The 24,180-nt window shown below is 42.6% G+C and overlaps 1 non-coding gene across 1 annotated transcript; it reads right to left on the bottom strand.

Annotated features, from left to right (window-relative positions):
• Positions 1-8,547: 8,547 nt before the first annotated feature.
• Positions 8,548-8,673, bottom strand: LOC112608800. Its single transcript, XR_003116084.1, has one exon. It is a non-coding gene; the product is annotated as a U6atac minor spliceosomal RNA (small nuclear RNA).
• Between the last annotated feature and the right edge of the window lie 15,507 nt (positions 8,674-24,180).

Below are 24,180 nucleotides of genomic sequence, written 5' to 3'. Positions count from 1 at the left end.
AATACCTTACCTATAAGGGAAGAGTTATTTGAGTGAAAGATAATTTCTCATCAAAAACCAGAGACCAGAAGGAAGTAGCTCTACAATTTTCTTAAGTGCTGGGAAAAGAAACCCTACCAATAAGCATTCAATATCCAATGAAAATACTTTTTAGTGATGAAAGGAAAATCAAGGCATTCTCAGAAAAAGTAAAAATTAAGTAATTTTTTAAATCAAATAGACCTACCCTAAAAGAATGACTGAAGGAACTTGGTGGGAACTGGAGCAAAGGTTACTCTTGCTATGTTTTAGTAAAAAGACTGGCAGATTTTGCCCCTGCCCTAGAAATAGATGAAACTTTGAACTTGAAAGAAATGATTTAGGGCATCTGGTGGAAGAAATTTCTAAGCAGCAAAGCATTCAAGTGGTAACTTGGGTACTGTTAAAAGCATTCAGTTTTATGTATTCACAAAGATAAGGCCTGGGATTGGAACTTATGTTTAAAGAGGAAGCAGAGCATAAGAGTTTGGAAAATTTGCACCCTGACAATATGATAGAAAAGAAAAATCTGTTTTCTGAGGAGAAATTCAAGCCAGTTGCAGAAATTTGCATAAGTAACAAGGAACCAAATGTAAATTGCCAAGACCATAGGGAAAATGTCTCCAGGCCATGTCAGATACCTTCCTGCCAGCCCCTCCCATCACAGGACTGAAGGCCTAGAAGGAAAAATTGGTTTCATGGGCCAGACCCAGGGTGCTCCTGCTGTGTGCAGCCTAGGGACATGGTGCCCTATGTCCTAGCTGCTCCAGCCCTGGCTAAAAGGAGGCAACGTGAAGCCCCAAGCCTTGGCAGCTTCCACATGGTGTTGAGACTGTGGGTGCACAGAAGTCAAGAATTGAGGTTTGGGAACCTCCACCTAGATTTCAGAGGATGTAAGGAAATGCCTGGATGTCCAGGCAGAAGTCTGCTGTAGGGGCGGGGCCTTCATGAAGAACTTCCACTAGGGCAGTCTGGAAGGAAAATGTGGGGTTGAAGCCCCCACACAGAGTCCCCACTGGGGCACGGCCTGATGGAGCTATGAGAAGAGGGCCACCATCCTCCAAACCCCAGAATGATAGATCCACCAACAGCTTGCACTGTGCCCCTGGAAAGGCTGCAGACACTCCACACCAACCTGTGCAAGCAGCCAGGAGGGAGAATGTATTCCACAAAGCCACAGGGGAAGAACTGCCCAAGACCATGAGAACTCACCTCTAGCATCAGTGTGACCTGGATGTGAGACATGGAGTCAAAGGAGAACATATTGGAGGTTTAAGATTTGACTGCCCTGCTGGATTTCAAACTTGTGTGGGGCCTGCAGCCCCTTCATTTTGGCCAATTTCTCCCATTTAAAATGTTTGTATTTAACCATTGCCTGTACCCCCATTGTATCTAGGAAGTAACTAACTTGCTTTTGATTTTGCAGTATAGTATGATAGGCAGAAGGGACTTGCTTGTCTCAGATGAGACTTTGGACTGTGAACTTTTGAGTTAACGATGAAATGAGTTAAGATTTTGGGGGGCTGTTTGGAAGGCATGATTGGTTTTCAAAGTGAGGACATGAGATTTGGGAGCAGGCAGGGACAGAATGATATAGTTTGGCTGTGTCCTCACCCAAATCTCATCTTGAATTGTAACTCCCATAATTCCCATGTGTCTTGGGAGGGACCCAATGGGACATAATCAAATCATGGGGGTAATTCTTTCCCTTGCTGTTCTCATGAGAGAGAATAAGTCTCATGAGATCTGATGGTTTTAGAAAAGAGAACTCCCCTGTGGACATCCTTTCTTGTCTGCTGTCATGTAAGACGTGCCTTTGCTCTTCCACCTTCTGCCATGATTGTGAAGTCTCCCCAGTAATGTTGAGCTGTGAGTCCATTAAGCCTCTTCTTCTTTATAAATTACCCAGTCTTTATTAGCAGTGGGAGAACAGACTAATACGATCATTTTATGATTAAAACCCTCAGCAAAATCGGCATAGAAGGGACATAACTTAAAGTAATAAAAGGCATCTATGACAAACCCACAGTCAACATTATACTGATTGGGGAAGAGATAAAAACATTCCCCTTGAGAACTGGAACAAGACAAGGATGCCCACTTTCACCACTTCTATTCAACATAGTACTGGAAGTCCTCAGAGCAATCAGACAAGAGAAAAAAATAAAGGGCATTAAAATCAGTAAAGAGGAAGTCAAACTGTTGCTATTCACTGATTATGTGATAATATACCTAGAAAACCATAAAGACTCATCCAAAAAGCTAATAGAACTGAGAAATGAATTCAATAAAGTTTCAGGATACAAAATTAATGTATATAAATCAGTAGCACTGCTATACACCAACAGCAACCAAGCTGAGAATCAAATTAAGAACTCAACCCCTTTTGCAATAGCTTCAAAAAAATAAAATAAAATACTTAGGAATATACCTAACAAAGGAGGTGAAAGACCTCTACAAGGAAAACTACAAAACACTGCTGAAAGAAATCATAGACGACACAAACAAATGGAAACACATCCCATGCTCATGGATGGGTAGAATCAAAATTGTGAGAATGATGATATTGCCAAAAGCAATCTACAAATTCAATGCAATTCCCATCAAAATACCACCATCCTTCACAGAACTAGAAAAAAAAAGTCCTAAAATTCATATGGAACAAAAAAAAGAGCTTGCATAGTCAAAGCAAGACTAAACAAATCTGGAGGCATCCCATTACCCAACTTCAAACTAAACTACAAGGCTATAGTTACCAAAACAGCATGGTAGTGATGTTAAAAAAAGGCACTAGACCAATGGAACAGAATAGAGAAAAAAAAACCCAAATACTTACAGCCAACTGATCTTTGACAAAGTAAACAAAAATGTAAAGTGTGGAAAGGACACCCTATTCAACAAATGGTGCTGGGATAATAGGCAAACCACATGTAGAAGAATGGATCCTCATCTCTCACCTTATATAAAAACCAACTCCAGATGGATCAAAGACTTAAATCTAAGACCTGAAACCATAAAAATTCTAGAAGATAACGTCAGAAAAACCCTTCTAATCATTGGCTTAGGCAAAGATTTCATGACCCAAATGCAAATACAACAAAAACAAAGATAAATAGATGGAACTTAATGAAACTAAAAAGCTTTGACACAGCAAAAGAAATAATCAGCAGAGTAAACAGACAACCCACAGATCGAGAGAAAATCTTTGCAAACTATGCAGCCAACAAAGAACTAAAATCCAGAATCTTTAAGGAATTCAAATAAATCAGCAAGAAGAAAAACAAACAATCCCATCAAAAAGTGGGCTAAGGATATGAATAGACAATTCTCAAAAGAAGATATGCAAATGGCCAACAAACATATGAAAAAATACTCAATATAACTAATTATCAGGGAAATGCAAATTAAAACCATGATACAATACCACTTTCCTCCTGCAAGAGTGGCCATGATAAAAAAAAATTTAAACAAAAGTAGATGTTGGCGTGAATGTAGTGAAAAGGGAGCACTTTTACACTTCTGTGGACAAGTAAATTAGTACAATCACTATGGAAAACAGTGTGGAGATGCATTAAAGAACTAAAAGTAGATCTACCATTTGATCCAGCACTCCCACTCCTGGGTATCTACCCAGAGGAAAAGAAATAATACAAAAAAGTTACTTGCACATGCATGTTTATAGCAGCATAATTTGCAATGGCAATAATAGGGAGCCAGCCCAAATGCCCATCAATCATGAGTGGATAAAAAAAATGGAATACTACTAATTCATAAAAAGAAATGAAATAATGCCATTTGCAGCAACCTGGATAGAGTTGGAGAGCAGCAATCTAATTGAAGTGACTCAGGAATGGAAAACCAAACATTGTATGTACTCACTCATAAGTGCGAGCTAAGCTATGATGACTCAAAAGCATAAGAATGATACAATGGACTTTGGGGACTCAGAGGGAAGTGTGGGAGGGGGTTGAAGGATAAAAGACTACACATTGGATACAGTGTACACTGCTCATGTGAAGAGTGCACCAAAATTTCAGAAGCCACCATTAAATAACTTATCCATGTAACCAAACACCACCTGTTCCCCAAAAAGTATTGAAATTGAAAATAATAAAAAGAAGTTTGAATTAAACACACAACTTGAAAAAACCCTCACAAAATAAATATCCAGGTCCAGATTGTGTCCCTGGAGAATGCCATTAAATATTTAAAGAAAAAGTAACACCAATTCTACACAATATCTTTCAAAATCTAAATAGAAGAGTTTCCAGCTCATTTTTTTTAGCCAGTGAAACTCTTATTTATTCTTGTTTTGAATAGGTTTGAATAGGTTCAAAAAGTCAAAACAAAGTAACAAGATATGTTATGAGAATTAGTGCTTCTATTTATTTCTGTCTTCCCAGTTCCATTCCAACTCCTACAGGTGGCCAATTGTACTAACTTCTCTCAACCCTTTCAGTGTTGTTTCTCTATTTACATAAAAACAAAAACAAATGTATACAGAGAGTAAAATATACATAATATAACCGGTACCTTTTTTGTTGTTTTTTTGCTATGTTTAAGTTTATAGCTCAGTGGCATTAAGTATATTCACAGTGTTACAGAATCATCCATCTCCAGAACTTTTTCATTGCCTCATACTAAAATTCTATGTACATTAAATAGTAACTCCCAACTACGCCCAGTGTCTTGTAACTATTGTTTTACTTTCTGTCTCTATGAATTTGCCCACTCTAGGTACCTCATATAAGTGAAATTATTTGTCCTTACGCGTCTGGCGTATTTCACTTAGTGTGTCTGCAAGGTTCATCCGTGTTGTAACATGAATCTTACCTTCCTTTCTTTTTAAGGCTGAATAATAACCCACTATATGCATATACTACATTTTGTTTATGCATCCATCAATCGACGAACATTTGAGCTGCTTCCACCTTTTGGCTATTGTGAATAATGCTGCTGTGAACATTGGTGTTTGAGTCTCTTCTTTCAATTCTTTTGTGTATATACTCAGAATTGGAATTGTTAAATCATATGGTAATGCTATGTGTAAATTTTTTGAGGAATTACCATACTGTTTCCACCAGAAGCACAAGTGTTCCAATCTCCCCAACTCCTCAACACTTTTTGTTTCTTTATTTTTTAAAATAATAGCCATCCTACTGGGTATAAAGTGGTATCTTATTGTGATTTTGATTTTCATTTTTCTAATGGTACTGATAGTGAGCATCTTTTCACAGGCTTACTGATTATTCGTGTATCTTCCTTGGGAAAATACCTATTCAACTCCTTTGCCCACTTTTGAATTAAGGTTTTTAGTGTGTTGAGTTTTGTTGTTTCTATATTCTAGATATTAATACCTTATCAGATATGTGATTTGAAAATATTTTTCCAATTCTGTGGGTTGCCTTTTCACTCTGTTGATAGTGTGCTCTGATGCATAAAATTTTTATTTTGAGGAATTTCAATCTATCTAATTTTTTTCCTTTTTTTCTTGTGCTTTTGGTGTAATAACCAAGAAATCATTGCTACATACAATGTCATAAGCATTTTCCCTATGATTTTCTTCTAACAGTTTTATAATCTTGATACTTACATGTAGGTCTTTGATTTTGAGCTAATTTTTGTATATAGTTTAAGATGAAACTAGAACTTACAATTTTATGCTAAATACAAGTGGTAAAAGCAGGCATCCTTGTCTGGTTCCTGATATTAAAAGAAAGCTCTCAGTTTTTCACCATTGATTATCATGTTACCTGTGGATTTTTCATATCTGGCCTTTATCATGTTGAGGATGTTTGCTTCTCTTCCTAATTTTCTGACTTTTTTATCATTAAAGGATATTGAATATTTTCAAATGATTTTTCTGTTTCAATTGAGATAATTGTGTGTCTGTGTGTGTGTGTGTGTGTGTGTCTTCATTCTGTTAATGTTGTGTATTATATTGGTTGACTTTCACATACTGAACCATCCTTGCATTTCAGGAATAAATTCACTTAGTCCTAGTATAAAATTCTTTTAATTGTTTGCTGAATTTAGTTTGCTAGTATTTTCTTTAGGATTATTGGGTCAATATTCATAAGTGATATTGGTTTTTAGTTTTCTTGCCTTTTAGTGTCTTTGTCTGGCTTTAATATCAGGGTAATGCTAGCCTCATAGAATGAGTTAGGAAGTGTTCTCTTCAACTTTTTAGAAGAGTTTGGAAAAGAACGATAATTACTTAACTGTTTAGTAGAAGTCACCAGTAAAGCCTTCTAGTCAAATCTCTGTCTTGGGAGGTTTTGATTACTGATCCAATCTCCTTACTAATTATAGACCTATTCAGATTTTCTGTTTCCTCACAATGCAGTCACAGTAGGTTGTGTGTTTCTGGAAAGTTGTCTATTTCATCTAGATTATCCAATTTGATGGCAAACAATTATTCAAAGCAATCTCTTATTCTATCTGTTTTTAAAAAATTTATAGATAGTAATGTCCATTTCTGATTTTAGTAATTCAAATCTTCTCCCTTTTTTCTTAATCAAGCCAAAGATAAATCTTTTCTAAAAACAAACTATTGATCTCACTGATTTTTCACAATTGTTTTTCTATTCCTTATTTTCTTTATCTCTGTTCTTAGCTTTATAATTTCCTTCCTCCTATTAGTTTTGAGTTTTGTTTGGCAGTCTTTTTATAGGTCCTTAAGGTGTAAAGTTATGTTATTGAGTCTTCTTTTTTAATGTATGTGTTCACAGCTATAAATTTCCCTCTGAGCACTGCTTTTGCTGCATTCCATAAGTTTTGGTGTGTTGCATTTTTGTTTTTATCTGTCCCAAGGTATTTTATAATTTCTACTGTGATTTCTTCTTTGACCCATTGTTTGTTTAAGAACAGGATCGTGGTTTTGTATCCTTCTTCCAATGTATTCCTTTTGATTGAAGACTTTATTTATATTTAAAGTAATTACTGATAAAAGCTTACTTCTGCCTTTTACTATTGATTTTCTGTGTATCTTATAGCCTTTACACATGATTTTCTGCATTACTGCCCTCTTTTGTGTTTAGTTGATTTTTTTCTTTTTCTTTCTTATTTCTTTCCTTCCTTCCTTCCTTCTTTCTTTTTGATGGAATCTTGCTCTGTTGCCCAGGCTGGAGTGCAATGGCATGATTTTGGCTCACTGAAACCTCTGCCTCCCAGGTTCAAGTGATTCTTCTGCCTCAGACTCCTGAGTAGCTGGGACTACAGGTGCGCACCACCACGCCTGGCTAATTTTTGTATTTTTAGTAGAGATGGGGTTTCACCATGTTGGCCAGGCTGGTCTCGAACTCCTGACCTCATGATCCACCTGCCTCAGATCACAGCCCCCCAAAGTGCTGGGATTACAGGAGTGAGCCACCACGCCCAGCCTAGTTGATTTTTTTTCTAATGATATACTTTGACTTTCATTTTAGTACCTTTTGATTTTTATTTTATTACCTTTTGTGTATATAACATACACATAAAATAATATTTTTCTTTGCAGTTTATGTAAGAATATATATGTAACATTCTGAACTCATAACCATCTGAGTTAATACCCACTTAACTTCAACCACATACCAAAACTCTACTCCTATACAGCCCTATGCCCTCTTTATGTTATTAATGTTACAAATTACATATTTATACACTGTGAGCACAATAACATAAAAAGTGAAGTTACAAACCAAAATTACAACAATACTGGTTTTTATACTTACCCATGTGTTCACCTTAGCAGGAGATCATATACACTTTCATACAGCTTTGAGTTAATATCTAGCATCCTTTTATTTCAACCTGTAGGATTTCCTTTAGCATTCCTAGTAAAGCAGGTCTAAGAGTAGCAAACTACTTCAGCTTTTGTTTTTCCTCTGGGTGTAGAATTCCCAGTTGACAGGGTTGTTTTTTCTTTTTCTTTCAACACTTTGAATATATCATCTCATTGCCTTCTGGCATTCAAGGTTTCTGATGAGAAATTGGTTGATAATCTTATTGATGATCTCTTGTATATGATGAGTCACTTCTCTCTCGCTGCTTTCAAGTTTCTTTGTCTTTGTCTTTTAAAATTCTGATTATAATGTGTCTTAATATGTGTCTCTTAACTTCTTAGGTTTGTAGCTCCATATTTTTCACCAAATTTGGGATAATTTCTGCCAGTATTTCTTTAAATAATCTTTCCATCCCCTTCTCTTTCTCTTGTCTTTCTGGAACTTTTATAATATGTATGTTGGTCCACTTGATGGTGTCAACATAAATTCTTTAAATTCACATCACTTTTCTTCAGTTTTTATTCTTTCTGCTCCTCAGACTCAATAATTTCAATTATCCTATCCTTTAAGTTCACTGCATCTTTTTTCAGCCTGCTCAAATCTGCTGATATTTCATTGCAATGAATTTTTTATTTCAGTTATTATACTTTTTAGCTCCAGATTTTTGTTCAGTTCCTTCTTATAATTTCTCTCTCTTTATTGATATTCTAATTTTGTTCACATATTGTTTTCTTGATATCCTCTCATATTTTTAAATTATTATTTTTAACCGTTGTTAGATGCCACAAAGTAGGTGGCAGTACCTTACCTGTATGTTTGTTGTCAGACCCAAGGGCCTCTTCTATCCTTGTTGAGAGAAACTCTAACTTTTTCTCCTTTCATACAGTACCTAAGGCTCTTTAGTTCTTTGTCCATGTTTTTCCTTAGCTTCTTGAGCATATTTAAGACAGTTAAAAAATTGTGTAGTAGGCCGGGTGCAGTGGCTCATGCCCATAGTCCCAGCATTTTGGGAGGCCAAGGTGGGTGGATCACCTGAGGTCAGGAGTTCAAGACTAGCCTGGCCAACATTGTGAAACCCTATCTCTACTAAAAATACAAAAAAATTAGCCAGGTGTGGTGGTGGGCACCTGTAATCCCAGCTACTTGGGAGGCTGAGGCAGGAGAATAGCTTGAATCTGGGAGATGGAGGTTGCAGTGAGCCAAGATCGTGCCGTTGCACTCTAGCCTGGACAACAAGAGCAAAACCCTGTCTCAAAAAAAATAAAATAAATAAAATAAAATAAATTGCATAGTAAATCCAATTTTGGGTTTCCTTGGTGATGGTTTTTATCCTTTTGTTTTATTCATTTGAATGAGGCATGTTTTCCTGTTTCTTTGTATGCCTTATAATATTTTGTTAAACATTAAGCATTTGACTATTACAACGTGGACTATAATGTCAATGATAATCTGAATCTGGAAATCAGATTATCTCTTTTTCTTTTCTTAGTGGTTGGAAGTTGTAATAGTTCACTCATTTTGAAAATTTTGCAAACTGTTTTTCAAAGATCATGTTTTGTCGTGTATGATCACCAAAGTTTCTGTTCCTTTAGGTTGTGTTCAGTTGTTTTGATAGAGATATCCTTTAATGCCAGAAATTGAAACAAAGAAACACACACACACACACACAGAGAGAGAGAGAGACAGAGAGAGAGAGAGAGGATAGCTACTTCTGCTGGTATCTGCAGATTATTTCTGTTCTGGGGCACTCCTTTACCATTTTAGCTAGCCTTGCTTTGAGACTAGGGATCAACCCAGGTGAAAGCTTAATGTCTTCTTGAGACTTTTCTGAGCATGACTCTTGCCTGTGCATGTTCATGACTTTCTAAGTTCTCCCATGTATATGGCTGCTTTTGAATGTCTTCATTTCTCAAAGAGTCTCACCCTAGTTTCTCTTCATGCCTTTCATGGTCTATTGTATGCCTCAACCTGTCCCAGGCATCTGTGAGCTTGTAGTCTGCCTTACAGCTTTTACAAGTAGTTTCTGCTACATTTCCTTCCAGGGCCCCAAGTTATATGAAACAGATGAGTGCCTTGCATCAGTCCTTCAGGTATTCCCCAAACAAGTTAGAACAGATGTGCGCAGTAATTTGCAAATAATATCTGCTCTGCTTCCTCTGGTTCTAGGGTGGGAAGGGACTGGGAACAGAGCTGTCACAACCCAAAGCAAAGGGCACTGCCATGCTGGAGAGGGTATGGAGCAAAGGCATCTTACTATACAACTTTCCTACCATTTTAATAATGACTTCTTTTGATTTGGTGTTTTCTTAGTTGCTGTAAACCTTTGACTGTATTCTAGAGCTTCTATGAAGTTGGTTAAAACAGCTCTGGGTTTTTGTTTGTTTGCTTTTGCAAGTTTCTTTGGATAACAACCATTTTGCTGATAACATCATCATTTCTTTGTGTTTTGATAAACAGACATTTTCTCTTTTGTTTCCTCTTTTGGCATGCTCTTCCCCAGATGTTTTCCTGGCCAGATCTTTCATTCCTTCATGGTTTTGCTTGCGTATCAGTTTCTCCATGAGACCTTTCCTCTCCACTTTTTCTAAGCATTCACTATCCCCTTCACTTTTAAAAAACTTTACTTTGAGACAATTATAAATTCATGATCAGTTATAAGAAATGTGGAGAGAAATCACCCAGTTTCCTCCAATGGTAACGTTTTGCAAAACTATAGTACAATATCACAACCATAATATTGTCATTGATGTAGTCAAGACATAGAATATTTCCATCACCACAGGGATGCTTCATATTATACTTTTACACCACTTCTACCTCCCCACCTCATTTCATTCCATCTCTAACTCCTGATACCCTCTAATCTGTCCTCCATTTCTACAATTTTGTCATTTTAAGCATGTTACATAAATGTTATACAGTAGGTTATCTTAGAACTTGGCTTTTCATTCAACACAATCCCTTGGAGATTAATCCACATTATTACAAATATAAATAGTTTGCTCCTTCCTATTTCTGAGTAGTATTCCAAGATATAGGTATACCAGCTTATTTAACCCATTGACAGGTATCTGGGTCACTAATAGCTCTTAAAGCTGCTCTCATCATTTGTGTGCACATTTTCATGTGTACTTTTGTTTTCATTTATTTGGGAGAAATAATCAAAGGTACAATTGTTGAGTTGAATGGTAGGTGTGTATTTTAAGAGAACAGGCTTTTCTTGGAGATATTTTGGTCTATGCCTGTTGGCAGTCCCAGGTTGAAGGCTTCTACAGTACTCTATCTAGGATACAAGGAAGGCCATAAAGACACTCTAGGAACTCACTGTCATGCCACTCTGCAAGTTGTGAGGTCCCAAGGCAGTTCATCTTTTTTTTCCCAACTTTTCAGTCTTCCAGTGATTATTGTCATGTTACATCCAAGGTTCCTATAAGAGGAAAGACTTGGGACAAATGGGGATACTTTCATCTCAAGGAACCGGAGGTCCTCCGTTTTTATTTTTCTCTGAAATCTTCTTGGTACCTAGCATAGCATAGAGGTTATTTCCTTATTATTTGCTTATATTATTCCCACCCTGGAATAGAATCTCACTAAAGCAAAGAATTTTTGTTGTTGTTCACTGCCATCTCTTTGAAGCATGGAACATCTGGCTCAATAAAAATTTGCTGCATAAAGAATTGACTGTCATCTTTATTTTCCTCATACTAGTTCCTTAGTATAGATTATCCATGACTTTACTAGGACAAAGTGCAAAATGTTTTGTGAAAATGGTAGCATATAACTATTTTTTTCTCAAAAGGATTCATCACTTTACACTGAAGCCAATAAAAAAAAACTATGTGCAGTTTTTATCTGTTAGTATTTCATTTTTACAAAGGGGAACAACAGGTAAAGAGAAAAGATGCTTGTGCACTTCCATTCCTTCAGGCCCAGCTCTCAGTTCTCATGCCCCTGCCTTCTCCTGCCCACTACCCTGCTCTCTTTTGTCAAGTCCTTGCAGCAGTCTCCCCTCAGCCTCCTGGAGTCCCAGCTTTTCCCTGCCTGCTACACCCATGCCTCAGAGGGAAAGGGCCCTGGGCAGGAGGGAATTATGATTCCAACACCTCACTCTGGAACTCCAGATGCATTTCCCTGGATACATAAGTCCTGAAGCAGTGTGCTCATCTGTCCTGTGATCAGTGCATTGTGTATTAAACTGGAATTTGTGGAGTAGCCTGGGCTTTACCAGTTTTTGTCATCCTGATAGGAAAATGAGTTTCAAATCCCAAATGACAAAGTGACAAACGAAATTTTGGAAAGCAAATTGAAATTTTGGAAAGCACAATTTTGCCTCAATGTTGGCCACACAGAACTCCTGCTTACCTGGCACTTCCCCCAGGCCAGCCTCCCAATACTTACACCCCACACTGCACTGGCTCACCTCAGTCCAGGGCACCACTGCACTACTCAACCAGGTGTTCAGCTCAAACACCTGCAGGTCACCTTTTGTCCTTTTTGCCCTCACTCCTCTCAAAGTCAACAAGAGAAGTGAAATCTAACCCAGCTCTTTCTATGTGTTGGCATCTTCATTTCAACCATCAAGATCAAGTCGCCAGACTCTTGAGTGACCTTGGAATGACCTTACAGTGTCCAACAGTGCATTCAGCCAGGATGGTTATTGAAAAACAACACTCAGTGACTGTTACTCCCCACTTCTGGTGTACAGTGCTGGTCATACATAAAATAAGGCTTAATACCCTTACCTGCATCCAACTTGTGGAAGCTGACCCCCGGCCATTTGTTAAGTTCATCCCTTCCTTGCTCCCCTGGTCACCATCAAGCTGCAACCTCACACATTGATTTGTTTTCAGCACCACTGAGCTTTCACAACCAGTAGTTAGCACTTGCTCCTCCTTCTGCTTCAAAACCGCTGCTGCTATGCATGTAGCTTGCCCCTGTATGGCATTTGGAACTCAATGTGTGATCTCTTCTCCCTGGTCTCCCAGAACGAAGCAGATGCCCAGACCTGCTCTATCCACTTGTCAGTGTATGATGCCAGGCTCACATAGGTACAAATGCATGGATTGGTGGGTATTTATTTACCTGCTCCCACTTAGGGTAAGCAGCACTAGATGTATCTTTGCGGATTGTACTTTGTATCTCCAGGGCCCAGAACAGGTAGTCAGTGCTCAATATCTATTGTTGGATGATGTTAAATGAAGTTCACACGCTTCTCCCAGATGAGAAAAACTCCCGTATGGAACTGCTGCGCTTCAGCCAAGGCCTGCCTGGAGGGAGATGACAGAAGCACATATTATTCCAGCTTTCCTTATTTTTTTTCAGACATCTGTGACTCTCTGAACAAAAGCTGGTCTCTCATTTTTCTAGAATGCAGGGCAAGTAAAAGCATTCGTTCTGACAATATATTGATTAAACATCAACCCTATGTTGGGCATTGTGCTTGGACTGAGAACATCCATCTGGTCTGGAAGGAAGACTATAAAATCATCATTGTGCAACAGGGTGAGAACCAGACTGGAGTTTTGGTGTTGGTTGGGGGTTCAGTGGATGAACAAAGCAAGTGGGAGATCCCAGGCAGGCGTATAATAAAAAATGGATCCATGGGGATATGAGACAGAGGTTGCTCTTGGGGACTGCAAGTGACTTACAAACGCTGGCATCATGCAGCAGGAAATGAGGCTGGACAGTGGGTATGGGCCTGGCCAGGGAGGCCCTCAGCCTGAAAGGAGGGGCCTGGGCTGGCCTTTAGAGAGTCCATGCTGGTCCTGCTCTGCTGGGTCCATTTCTGCAGAGGGGATGTGCCCACCTTGGGCCTGTACCCCTCCTTCTAGATCATGCTTGTGACACCCCAAAACCCAGAATTCACTGCCCAAACGTCCCAAACCCACCTCCTATAGGTCTCTTCCTAAGGACTGACCAACTGTCCAGTATGTACCCTGGGCTCAAGGGGTAACTGAGCACAGACATGTGGACAACAGGGTGGTAAGTGTGGTAAGAGCCATACTGGGATTTTGGAAGTTGGGTGTTCAGTGGATGAACAAAGCAAGTGGGAACCCAGACAGGTGTCCACACACATGTGCTCAGAGGTTGGATGTTCAGGCCAGAATATTCACTTGCAAGGACATGAAAACCTGAGTACCTGAGCACAAAGGGTTCTCCTTTGGGCTGGGGGCTGGGCTGAGACCAAAGCTTTAAAATATGCAGAGATATGATATATGGACCATCCTTTATCACTTGTCCTGAGTGGTTTGTGTGGACCTGGCCCAGGAAGCCATGAGTCACAAAAAAAATGAGCTTCATCCAAGCTAGCAGGAATGGAAGGTGATATGGTTTTAATCTGCGTCCCCACCCAAATCTTACGTTCAATTTTGATCCCCAGTGTTGGAGGTGGAGCCCAGTGGGAAGTGATTGGGTCATGGGGGCAGTTTCTCATGAATGGATTAGGACCATCCCCTTTCTTCTGTTCTCTTGATAATGAGTGAGTTCTTGTTTAAACATTGGCAGCACCTCCCCCACTACTCCTCTTGCTCCTGTTCCAGCCATGCAAAGTGCCTGCTCCTACTTCGCCTTCCTCCATAACCGTAAGCTTCCTGAGGCCCCCCCAGAAGCTGGGCAGATGCCAGCATCATGGTTCCTGTACAGCCTGCAGAACCGTGAGCCAATTAAACCTCTTTTATTTATAAATTTCCCGGTCTCAGGTGTTTCTTTATAGCAATGCGAGAACAGGCTAATGCAGAAGGGTCTAAGCAAGGAAGAGACAAGTTTGGCTGTGAATTTTCAAAGTACCCAGGCGATGTTTTGTAGATAAGTGACACAATGTTGACAGGGATGGAGGGTGTGGGCTGTGAGGTGGGTTCTGGTTCAGGCTCCACCTATCAGTTAGGCAAACTTGGCAAGTTACTTCTCTCTCTAGTTCTCATTTCCCACAACTATAAACTGAGCTGAGGTCATTGAACCGAGTAAATCATCCATGGTAATCTGCAAATGTGAGTTCATATTCTTTTCATTATTATGGAAAAAAGTCTTACTTTAGTGAAAAGCCCTAAAAGCAGCCCTGGGAACACATTCCAGCGTGGGCTCCTCTCCTGCTAGAAAGGAAGTGGCCCGTCAGGGAAATGTAACATTCCTCTGAGCTTCACCTTGGCCTGCTGGAGTGGAAATGCACAGCATTCCAGAACCTGGCAGCCTGCAGGGGAGAACGAGAAGCTGCAGAGCTTCCTCCACATGTGTGCCTGCCTGCCTGTGTGTGCTCTGGGAGGCCCCCTTCGAAGGCTCCAACGTCCGGGTTTATTTTTCTGCCGTATTTCATTCTCAAAACCCCCATCCAGATGAGGCTGTTTAATGGCTTTTGCAGGTCAGTTGCTTTCTGAGAATCTGATATCAGCCAGTGAAGGATTCAAGACTTCCTCAAAATATGATGAAAATAACTGTCTTTGGATTTCCCCTAAGAATTGTGAGGGATTTTTTTTTTCACTTATTAACTAAAAATTTTTTAAGCTTTTACATGGAAAACGGCAGCCTGCATTGTGCTTGGAAAAGGAGGAAGAATCCCCAGAGGTTCTTTGTTCTCTTTTTCTGCTCCAATGCAGCGACAACAGCTCCTTTGGGCGGTTTTCAGGGCATTTTTTCTCCCTGGAGAAGGTCTTCTCGGGACGTGGCCTTCCCTCTACCCACGGTCAGTGGAGGTGTCCCAGTGGCTATGAGGAGCAGTGGATTAGAGCAAACAATCCTTTCCAAATAAAGGAAATCAAAACACTTATTTGGTACTTACAGTTCTGTTAGGCATTGTAAACTTATTTTTTCTATAATTCATTTAATTTTCATGCCCTGTGGACAATTCAACTGCTTGAGGCTTCAGTCTCCTAATCTGTAAAAAGGGCAGAGCCCTTTGTTTTTTTGTGTGTGATAGAATTAAATTAATCACAGCAAAATAAGTTTGCATTGCCTAAGAAGCAGTGAGCGTAAATAAATGTGTTAATTTTCCCCATGTGGATTCACTTGTCCAGGACTGCTGCTGCATTTGAAGGGCTGGCATTCCCCTTCTATATTGCATGTGGCCACCACCCTCCTCAGCAGCACAAACATCATTGTTAAGTGTGTGCCAGGCTCCATACTGGGCACTAAGGGCGTGTGACCACAAAGGGTGGATGAAAATAGATGACGAGTAACTTGGCTGAGTATATACGTAAAAATCCTCCTCCTATAACTATAGTTTATGGAATGCCTGCCTTTTGCCAGGTGCTGAGCAGAGGGCTTGCTTATGTGGTCCACTTAAAAAAATACTTATTTTGTACTTACTCTATGCATCAGGCCCAGTTCTGGATGCTAAGACAACTGCAGTGGATTAAGCACGCATGTCCCGTGAACCCCACAGTCCAGTAAGGCTGTAGGTTCATTTGCTCCTAGTAACAACCCTGAGAAGCAGCGGTCACCCCCCATTCCATAGTGGAAGAGCCAAGACAAGAAGCATCATCGGCACATTCTGAGGTGCTGGCTTGGACGCGCAGAGGTCGGATGTGGCACTCTACCCATGGTGCTCACAGGGTCTGCAAGCCTGCAAACCCACTTTCTGAAACATGGTTTTCTCATCTATGAAATAGAGATAAGAACACCAAGTCAGAATGATAAGGAGACCAGCATGGGAAAATCTCAATAAACAAGAGTTTCAGGCTAGATGTGGTGGCTCAGGCCTGTAATCCCGGCACTTTGGGAGGCCAAGGCTAGAGGATCACTTGAGGCCAGGATTTCGAGACCAGCCTGGGAAACATAGTGAGACCCTGTCTCTACAAAAAAATACAAAACTTATCCAGGTGTAGTGGCACACACCTGTAGTCCCAGCCACTCATCTACTTGGGAGGCTGAGGTGGGAGGATCTCTTGAGCCCTGGAGGTCGAGGCTGCAGTGAGCCATGATTGTGTCACTACACTCCAGCCTGGGTGACAGAGATAGACCCTGTCTCAAAACAAAAAACAAACAAACAAAAAAACCAAGGGTTCCAAAGACATGATCAAGGTCACAGAACTGCCAAGTGATGGGGGTGAAATACAAAACCCACAGCCCCCGGCCCAGAGTCCTTTCCCCTGCCCCACCTGGCGGCACAAACACAGTGTGAGCACAGTGACAATGTCAGTGGCTTCACAGAGAGATTTTAGGGAGAGAGGCAGGCCACAGAGACTTAGGGGCTTCCTAGGTGGAGAAACAGGAGATGTGTGGCATGTGGAACAGCAAAGTGAAGAAAGAGCCCAGACGCATTTGTATGACAAAGAGCCTGGGCCAGGAGGAGGACTGGCTGGAGGGAGCAGACATCAGGGCTGAGGCTTGGTCAGGGCTTGAGGATGAGAAAGAACCCAGGGAAACAATGCCTGCCAGCCCTGGCCAGACAGGGTCCGAGCTCCGCAGACGCCCTCTAGAAGCGGTCAGTGCAGACACAGGAAGTGCCCAGCACACATTTCAACATTAGCATTCCCACTTGACACCTTTCCTTTCCACAGGGAGGATAAATCCTTGATGTTCCCTGTGCTGCCCCGAGGAAACAGATCTTGGCATAGAGATGGCCCAGAGCCTACGAGTCTTCCCCTGGGTCGTCTCCTCTCTGATGGCAGGGAAGAGCCATGTCTGGAGTTGACTTTGAACACCCACTGTGGTTAGTCATTAGACATAGAAGGTAGAGAGTCTCTGCCCCAGCCTTAAGGGGAGGGAATTTGGCTTGGAGGACCTTCCAAGTGCCCCTTGAGGGCTCTAGGCTGGAGCGCTGACTGCCTCTGTTCTCACAGCTCTCACAGTAACTGCTGGGGGCACCTCATCCCCTACACATTCACTGGAGCTGGGCGAATGTAATCTATTAACCCCGGTTGCTGTTGCCACGGTGTGCGTACCCCGTCCCATGCCTGTGTGTGGTTTGATGATACATAAGGTGCTTTCCTATTTACTATTTCAGTTCATTGTCCTACAGCTTCGTGAGAAATAGAGAGCCAATGCCACTAAACCTCATCACAGGCACACGGATCTCAGGGTGCCTGGAACTATGGCTAGGGCTGTCCTGTCCCAGCAGTAAATGGATCTTCGTTTAAGACTTTTTTTCTTTTGAATAACAATTATATAACACATTGGGAAATGCTAATGAAGAATAAATAATAATGATCACTCATACTTATAGCTTGTATGCCTGGCTGTGCTACAGGTGAAAAAGCTTTATTTCCTTTCAATAGGCATTAGCTCACGAGAAATGTATTATGACCTCTCGCTAATTTGTGAGAAACAGAGAAGTCAAGTCAGTTACTGAACGCCACACAACGCCTAAGGCATCTAGGTTCAAATCAATGCACATGCATCTACAATGCCGTGGTGGGCTGTGGATTTCAGTCAAAGCCAGCAACACCTGCACCAGCTGTTTCCATGGCCTGCGTCAGCCCAGAATGCACACAGACGCTGTCACCCCCAGTTTCAGCAAGATCAAGGGCTGTGCTATATTATTTTATGAGAGAAAATGGCTGGCACAGATTCAAGCTGATGAACTCGATTGATAAATGGCCTTACAAGCCCTGCATTAACTGACGGCCGTGAGCTGACAGCCGGTCCTTCTGGGTTCGGATTAAACAAAAATTGCCAAGGTCTGCATTTCATCAGCACTTAAAAAAAAATCTGACATAGGGTACAGAAAGAGATTATTTTGCTGAGTATTTTGCAATACCAAGGGAACTAAATCCCTCATTTTTATTTTTTTTAAAAATTTAGGCTGCCCTGGCCTGTCAGGTTTTACAAAAACAGCACATTAGTGACGGCATAGGTCCAGACCCAAAGTTTCTCATCTGTTACTTTCTTTCCCTGGGGAACAATGGTCTCTTGGATAATATTCCAGAATGATAACAGTCACAAGCGGTTTCTGAAATTGCTTGGGAAAAATAGGAAGAAAGAGGAGACGTTTACTGCTTGTGGCGGCCTTTTCCTTTCTCCATCTTTTTTTTTTGCTTTAGTTCCAAGTTATACAGAGTCCTTGAAGTTGCCTCCTGTCAGTCCCCTTCCCACTTAGCAGGCGTCCTGGATTTCAGGCTCCATAAGGTGCCCAAGGGCAGATCAGGACACGGTTCCACTATGTCCTGAAATGATGTAAACCCGCGTCGCCGGCAGCATGAGCGGTGCCGTGCCTTTCATGACGAAGCATCCCTGTGTGCTTGACAACCTCAGACTGTGCCGGCCACTGGCAGGCCTCGCACGGCAGCAGGGACTTGCAAGTGGTGCTCCTTCACCACCTTCCATCCTGGGGGGCGAGTCCCTCACTCCTGAACTAGGTCTATCCTCCTGCAGCATTTTGAATCCTGCCCTTTCCCACCTCTTTCCTAAACCATCCACATCCCACTGTTTCTCTAAACCATCCACATCCAACTCCAGGGACCCACCCATCCTCAGCACATGCACGCGCATGCATATCTCAACTCCATTTGTGGCAATGATCCTGTCTCTACTCTTGTCCCTGGAAGCCTGCACTGCTCACCATTGTCCTCACGGATGTTCTGGCCCTGCTCCTCCATGCCACCCTTCTGCAGGGTGCTCTTCCCATTGCACCCAAGGGCCCCATCCTTGCCTTCTTACCGGTTTCTCCTACCCTGTTTGGAGAGTGTCACTTGTACCTGGGACTCCAGGTGCTCAAGGAGAGGGCCACAGCTATTCAGGAGCACGCAGAGGTGCACCTAGGGCAAGCGAGGGCAGCCCCCTTTCAGTGCCCCACGAGGGTCCCTCCCTTCAGCCGCCCTTGCCTACTGCCTGTGGAGTTGGAATCAGCACACTGAGCCTCCTCGCTTCTCTTCCAAACCAACAGTCTCATGGCTTTGCACATGGGCCTCAGCATGGCCTCCATACAATCTCCTGGCCTGGGTACCATTCCTTTACAGGGACCTTCATGCACCCACTTGCTGAAAAGAGGAGATACGGTTCTGAGGAGCCTCAGTCCATGTATGCTGCTGCTGTCCCCTCACCTCTGGGCCTCTGTCCCTACATACATGCTTTGCACAAATGCTGCCTCTGTCACCTGCCTGGCATCTGTGCTGCCCACGTGTGTGTGGCCCCAAGCCCTTCTATCTGCCCACTGAGATGGTCTCTCTGACTCTGGAAAAGACCCAGGCCTCCTGGCCCTCTCTCTTGTTCTAAGGACCTCGGGTCCCCTTTGTTAGCTCTCTGGGCATCACTATCACAGCAAGAGCTGTTCTGGAATCCCCTAAATTCACCTTTCCATCTTCCCCTGATTGGGAGCTCAAACCACAGCCTCAGGCAGTACTTCCCTGTGCTCCAGCATGCAGGAGTCTGGACCACAGGAGGGCTGGGTGCAGGACACATTGGCTGAGTGAATGAAGGAGGGTGTATGTTTTCATAAGCATACCCATGCAACATGTGTGGTTTCTATCTTTGACATTGGGGGAAACAGTTATTTCCCTCTTAGATTGCAGTTCCCAAATCCTTATTTTGCCCACAAATATTTTTCTGAAAAACAAAGAAACCATAGCATATAACCTAACCAATATTTCACAGTTCTTTGCTCCTATTGTTTGACTAGCAGGAAATATAAAAAGAGAATAAGAGGTGTGTCCAAGCCCTGATCTGCGTCTCTGCTGGGAATTAGACTGCGTCTGATTCTCAGGGGCTGGGATGAGCGTGAGGAGCCTGAGACCAGAGCTCGCAGCTTCCTGCCCAGCTGATCATCCTTATTCCTGAAAAGGACTGGTTTGTTTTGTTTTGTTGCTTTTTGTAATTGTAGGCTCTTAATTACATATATGTCTCAAGGTTTTTCATCCTACACCCTTTATTTCCAAAGAGCCTGGTGGCTTGGGTGGGTGGCTTATAAACAGCAATTCATTGCTCACAGCTCTAGAGGCTGGAAGTCCATGATCAAGGCACCAGCAGATGTTGTGTCTGGCAAGGGCTTAGTTTCCGGTTCATAGAAGGCACCTTGGTGTCTCCTCACATAGTGGAAGGTACCAGCTAGCTGTCTGAGGTCTCCTTTACAAAGGCACTAATCCCATTCATGAGGGATCCACCTTCATTGCCTAATCACCTCCCAAAGATCCCACTTCCTAATACCATCCCCTTGGAGGTTAGGATTTCAACATACAAATTTGGTGGGAACACAAACATTCAGTCTAGAGCATTCTGTTCCTGGCTTCTCAAATTCTGCCCTTCTCACATGCAAAATATATTCATTCCATCCAAATAGCCCCTAAAGTCTTCACTCTTTCCAGCATCAGCTCAGAAGTATAAAGTCCAGAGTCTTAGACCAGGCACAGTTGTTTGCACCTGTAATCCCAGCACTTTGGGAGGTGGACTACTTGAGCCCAAGGGTTTGATCCCAGCCTGGGCAACACAGCAAGTCCCCATTGCTACAAAAAAATATGAAAATTAGCCAGGCGTGGTGGCACACACCTGTAGTTCCAGCTACTCAGAAGGCTAGGCTGGGAGGATTGCTTGAGCCCGGGAGGTCAAGGCAGCAGTGAGCTGTGATTGCACTACTGCCCTCCAGCCTGGGAAACAGAGCAAAACCCTGTCTCAAAAACAAAAACAAAAACAAAATAAAGCCCAGAGTCTCATCTAAAACAGATATGGGTGAGACTCCAGGTACGATTCATCCTGAGGTAATTTTCCCTCTAATTGTGAGCCTCTGAAATCAAACATGTTATGTGCTTCCAAATTACAACGGTGAAACAGGCATAGGATGGACATTCCCATTCCAAAAGGAGAACTAGGAAAGAAGAAAGGGGTAACTGGTCCCAAGTAAGTCTAAAACTGTAAAGCCTCAGAATCATCTTTGGCTGGAAGTTCTGTCATGTAGGCCCACTAGGGTGGTCGGCTTGCCCCTGAGGCTGTTCTCTGCCACGGCCCCACCTCTGTAGTAGCTCTATGCCTGGGTCCCATCCCCAGCTCTCCTGGCCTGGAATCGTGCTTCTGTGGCTCTTCTGGTATGGGGTCTCAGGAGTGGTCCACCTCCATGGCTCTGCTGGAGTCTCTGGGGTGGACTGACCTCTGCAGCAGGTCTCCGCCTGGGCCCTGTGGCTTTCGGGGGGCATCCTTTAAAATCTAGGTGGAGACAGTGATGTTGCCCCAGCTTTGCCAAGTATGAGGCACACTATTTTGAGGCTCAACAGCTGCGCTGAAATGCAATGAAGGAAGAAGAGCCCGCGATATGAGGTAGTACTGGGCAACAGTGGCCTTCTTTCTCCACCCAGGCCCTTGCACTCTAAGACTGTGATGGGAACGGCAGCCCCAATGATCTCCAAGATGCCTGTGGGTCCTCTTCCATTGTCTTGATAAACAGCACCTGGCTCCCCTTGAGATACCAACTCATTCGAGTCTCTTCATCAAACAGTGGCTTGACCACACCGGTGCTGTTGTCTCCTGAACGTGCTTTTTCATTCTCTACAATATACATAGGCTGAGAATTTTCCAAAATTTTAAGTTCTGTTTCCTTTTTGATTAACATTGTGTTTGCGCCATTTCTCTCTTCTCATACTTTAATTACTCAAGAGAAACCAAGCCATGCCTTCAACATCTTATGTAGAAATTTCCTAATATTCAAATTTTAAAACCAAATATCCAGTTTCATCACTCATAAGTTCTACCTTTTACAGAAATCTAGAACAACAACACAATTCAGCAAAGTTCTTTGCCACCTTATAACAAGGATGGCCTTTCCTCCATGGTCCAATCACGTGTCCCTCACTTCCATGTGACCTCTTCAGAATGGCCTTTACTGTTCATATTTCTACCAGCATTCTGCTATCAAACACTTAGGTGTTTTCCTGGAAGACAGAAGATTTCCCACAGCTCTTCTCTTCTCCCTCTGATCCCTCACAAGAATCACCCTTATTGCTCCATCCATGGCAAAATAGGCTTTTCCCAGCTAGAACTTTAAAATTCTTCTGGCCTCTATGCACTACCCAGTGACAAGGCCACTTCCACACTTTCAGGTATTTGATGCAGGAGTCCCCACTCCTTGGTACTAATTTTCTGTCTTAGTTCATCCAAGCTGCTATAACAAAATGCCATAGGCTGGCTTGTTTCTGAACAACAGAAATGTATTTCTCACAATTCTGGAGGCAAGAAAGTCCAAGATCGAGGTGCTGATGGAGTCTGTGTCTGGTGAGGATCCCTTCCTCATCGAGGGCACCTTCTTGCCATGGCCTCAAATGATGGAAGAGGTGCAGGGTCTCTCTGGGCTCTCTTTTATAGAGCCACTAATCTCATTCATGAGGGCGCCACCTTCATGACCTAATCACCTCCCAAAGGTCCCACCTCCTTATACTGTCATGTTGGGTTTAGGATTTCAACAGATGAATCTGGGGAATTTGGGGGGACATAAACATTCAGTCCACAGCCACCTTCCTTGACAGTATAGCGCTCCACTCACAGTATAGCAAGGAAAAGGCTCTCTAGAGCCAGTCCCACAGCACCTGGGGTCACGGGCGCTGAATCTCAGATTCCACCCCTGCCTAGCCTCATTTTCAAATGGCCCCTCACCAGCCTGTGCTGTTCTGATCTCCCCTTCTGGTGTCTGTAGGATCCAGGCAGCCCACAAAGACTGGAGTCTTTGTTCTTCCCTCTTCCCCTGCCCAGATCTGGGGATCCAGCTTCTGGCAACATTTGCTGCTCCTGGCGACCACCCTTGTCATAGAGTCAGTTCAGGGGACCACCTTGCCACCCCCACTCTAAGGGCCACTCTACTACCGCCCCACAGTGGGCCCTCCAGAGAGACCCTCAGCCCACTTTGGTCCCACTATGCCAAAGGGACACAGCACGGCTTCAGAGTCCCTTGGTTCTTGGTCCAAGCTGAAGCACTATGGGGGCTGTGATGTGGCTGAACCCAGCTGGCATGTGGGCAGCTGACCTGCAGTGATAGCCATTCCCAAAGCCCTCTGACCCAGCATTGTCCTTACTCAAGCACATCTGAGCCTGAGTGAGCTCGACTTGGGCATCTCCTCCCTCCTGTCTCTCCTGCTGTCTTCCCTCTGCCCACCTATCCCTTCTACCTCCTCTCACTTCTCCCAGCAGACACAAAGGCCAGGCTACCAAAGGGTAAGGGCATCTTCTCTAACTCTTAAAAGTAACTCTATGATCTGGTTCCAACAGGCTTTGTCCTTGATACAGTAAAGGAATTTAGAAAACATTATTTCTTTTGATAAACCTGAGAATTGGCGTCAGTAGACTTGGTGTCAATTCCTATGGGAAGCTGTAATCTGCACACCCCATACACACAATCTCAAGCAAGTAGGTGCCTAGTGTGACCAGGGGAAGGTCATGAACTCAGGAGTGAGAATGAAAAATGCATATCAAAAACCCTACTTGAATCGTATTCTCTAGACTGTGGGCTCCCTGAACACAGGGGTCTCTTTCCACAGTCACCTGGGCTTAAGGA

The sequence above is a fragment of the Theropithecus gelada genome, chromosome 15 (genome assembly GCF_003255815.1).
Source record: "Theropithecus gelada isolate Dixy chromosome 15, Tgel_1.0, whole genome shotgun sequence".
NCBI classification, from domain to species: domain Eukaryota; kingdom Metazoa; phylum Chordata; class Mammalia; order Primates; family Cercopithecidae; genus Theropithecus; species Theropithecus gelada.
Note: the sequence above shows the minus strand (reverse complement) of the source record. Positions and strands in the feature narration are given on the sequence as shown.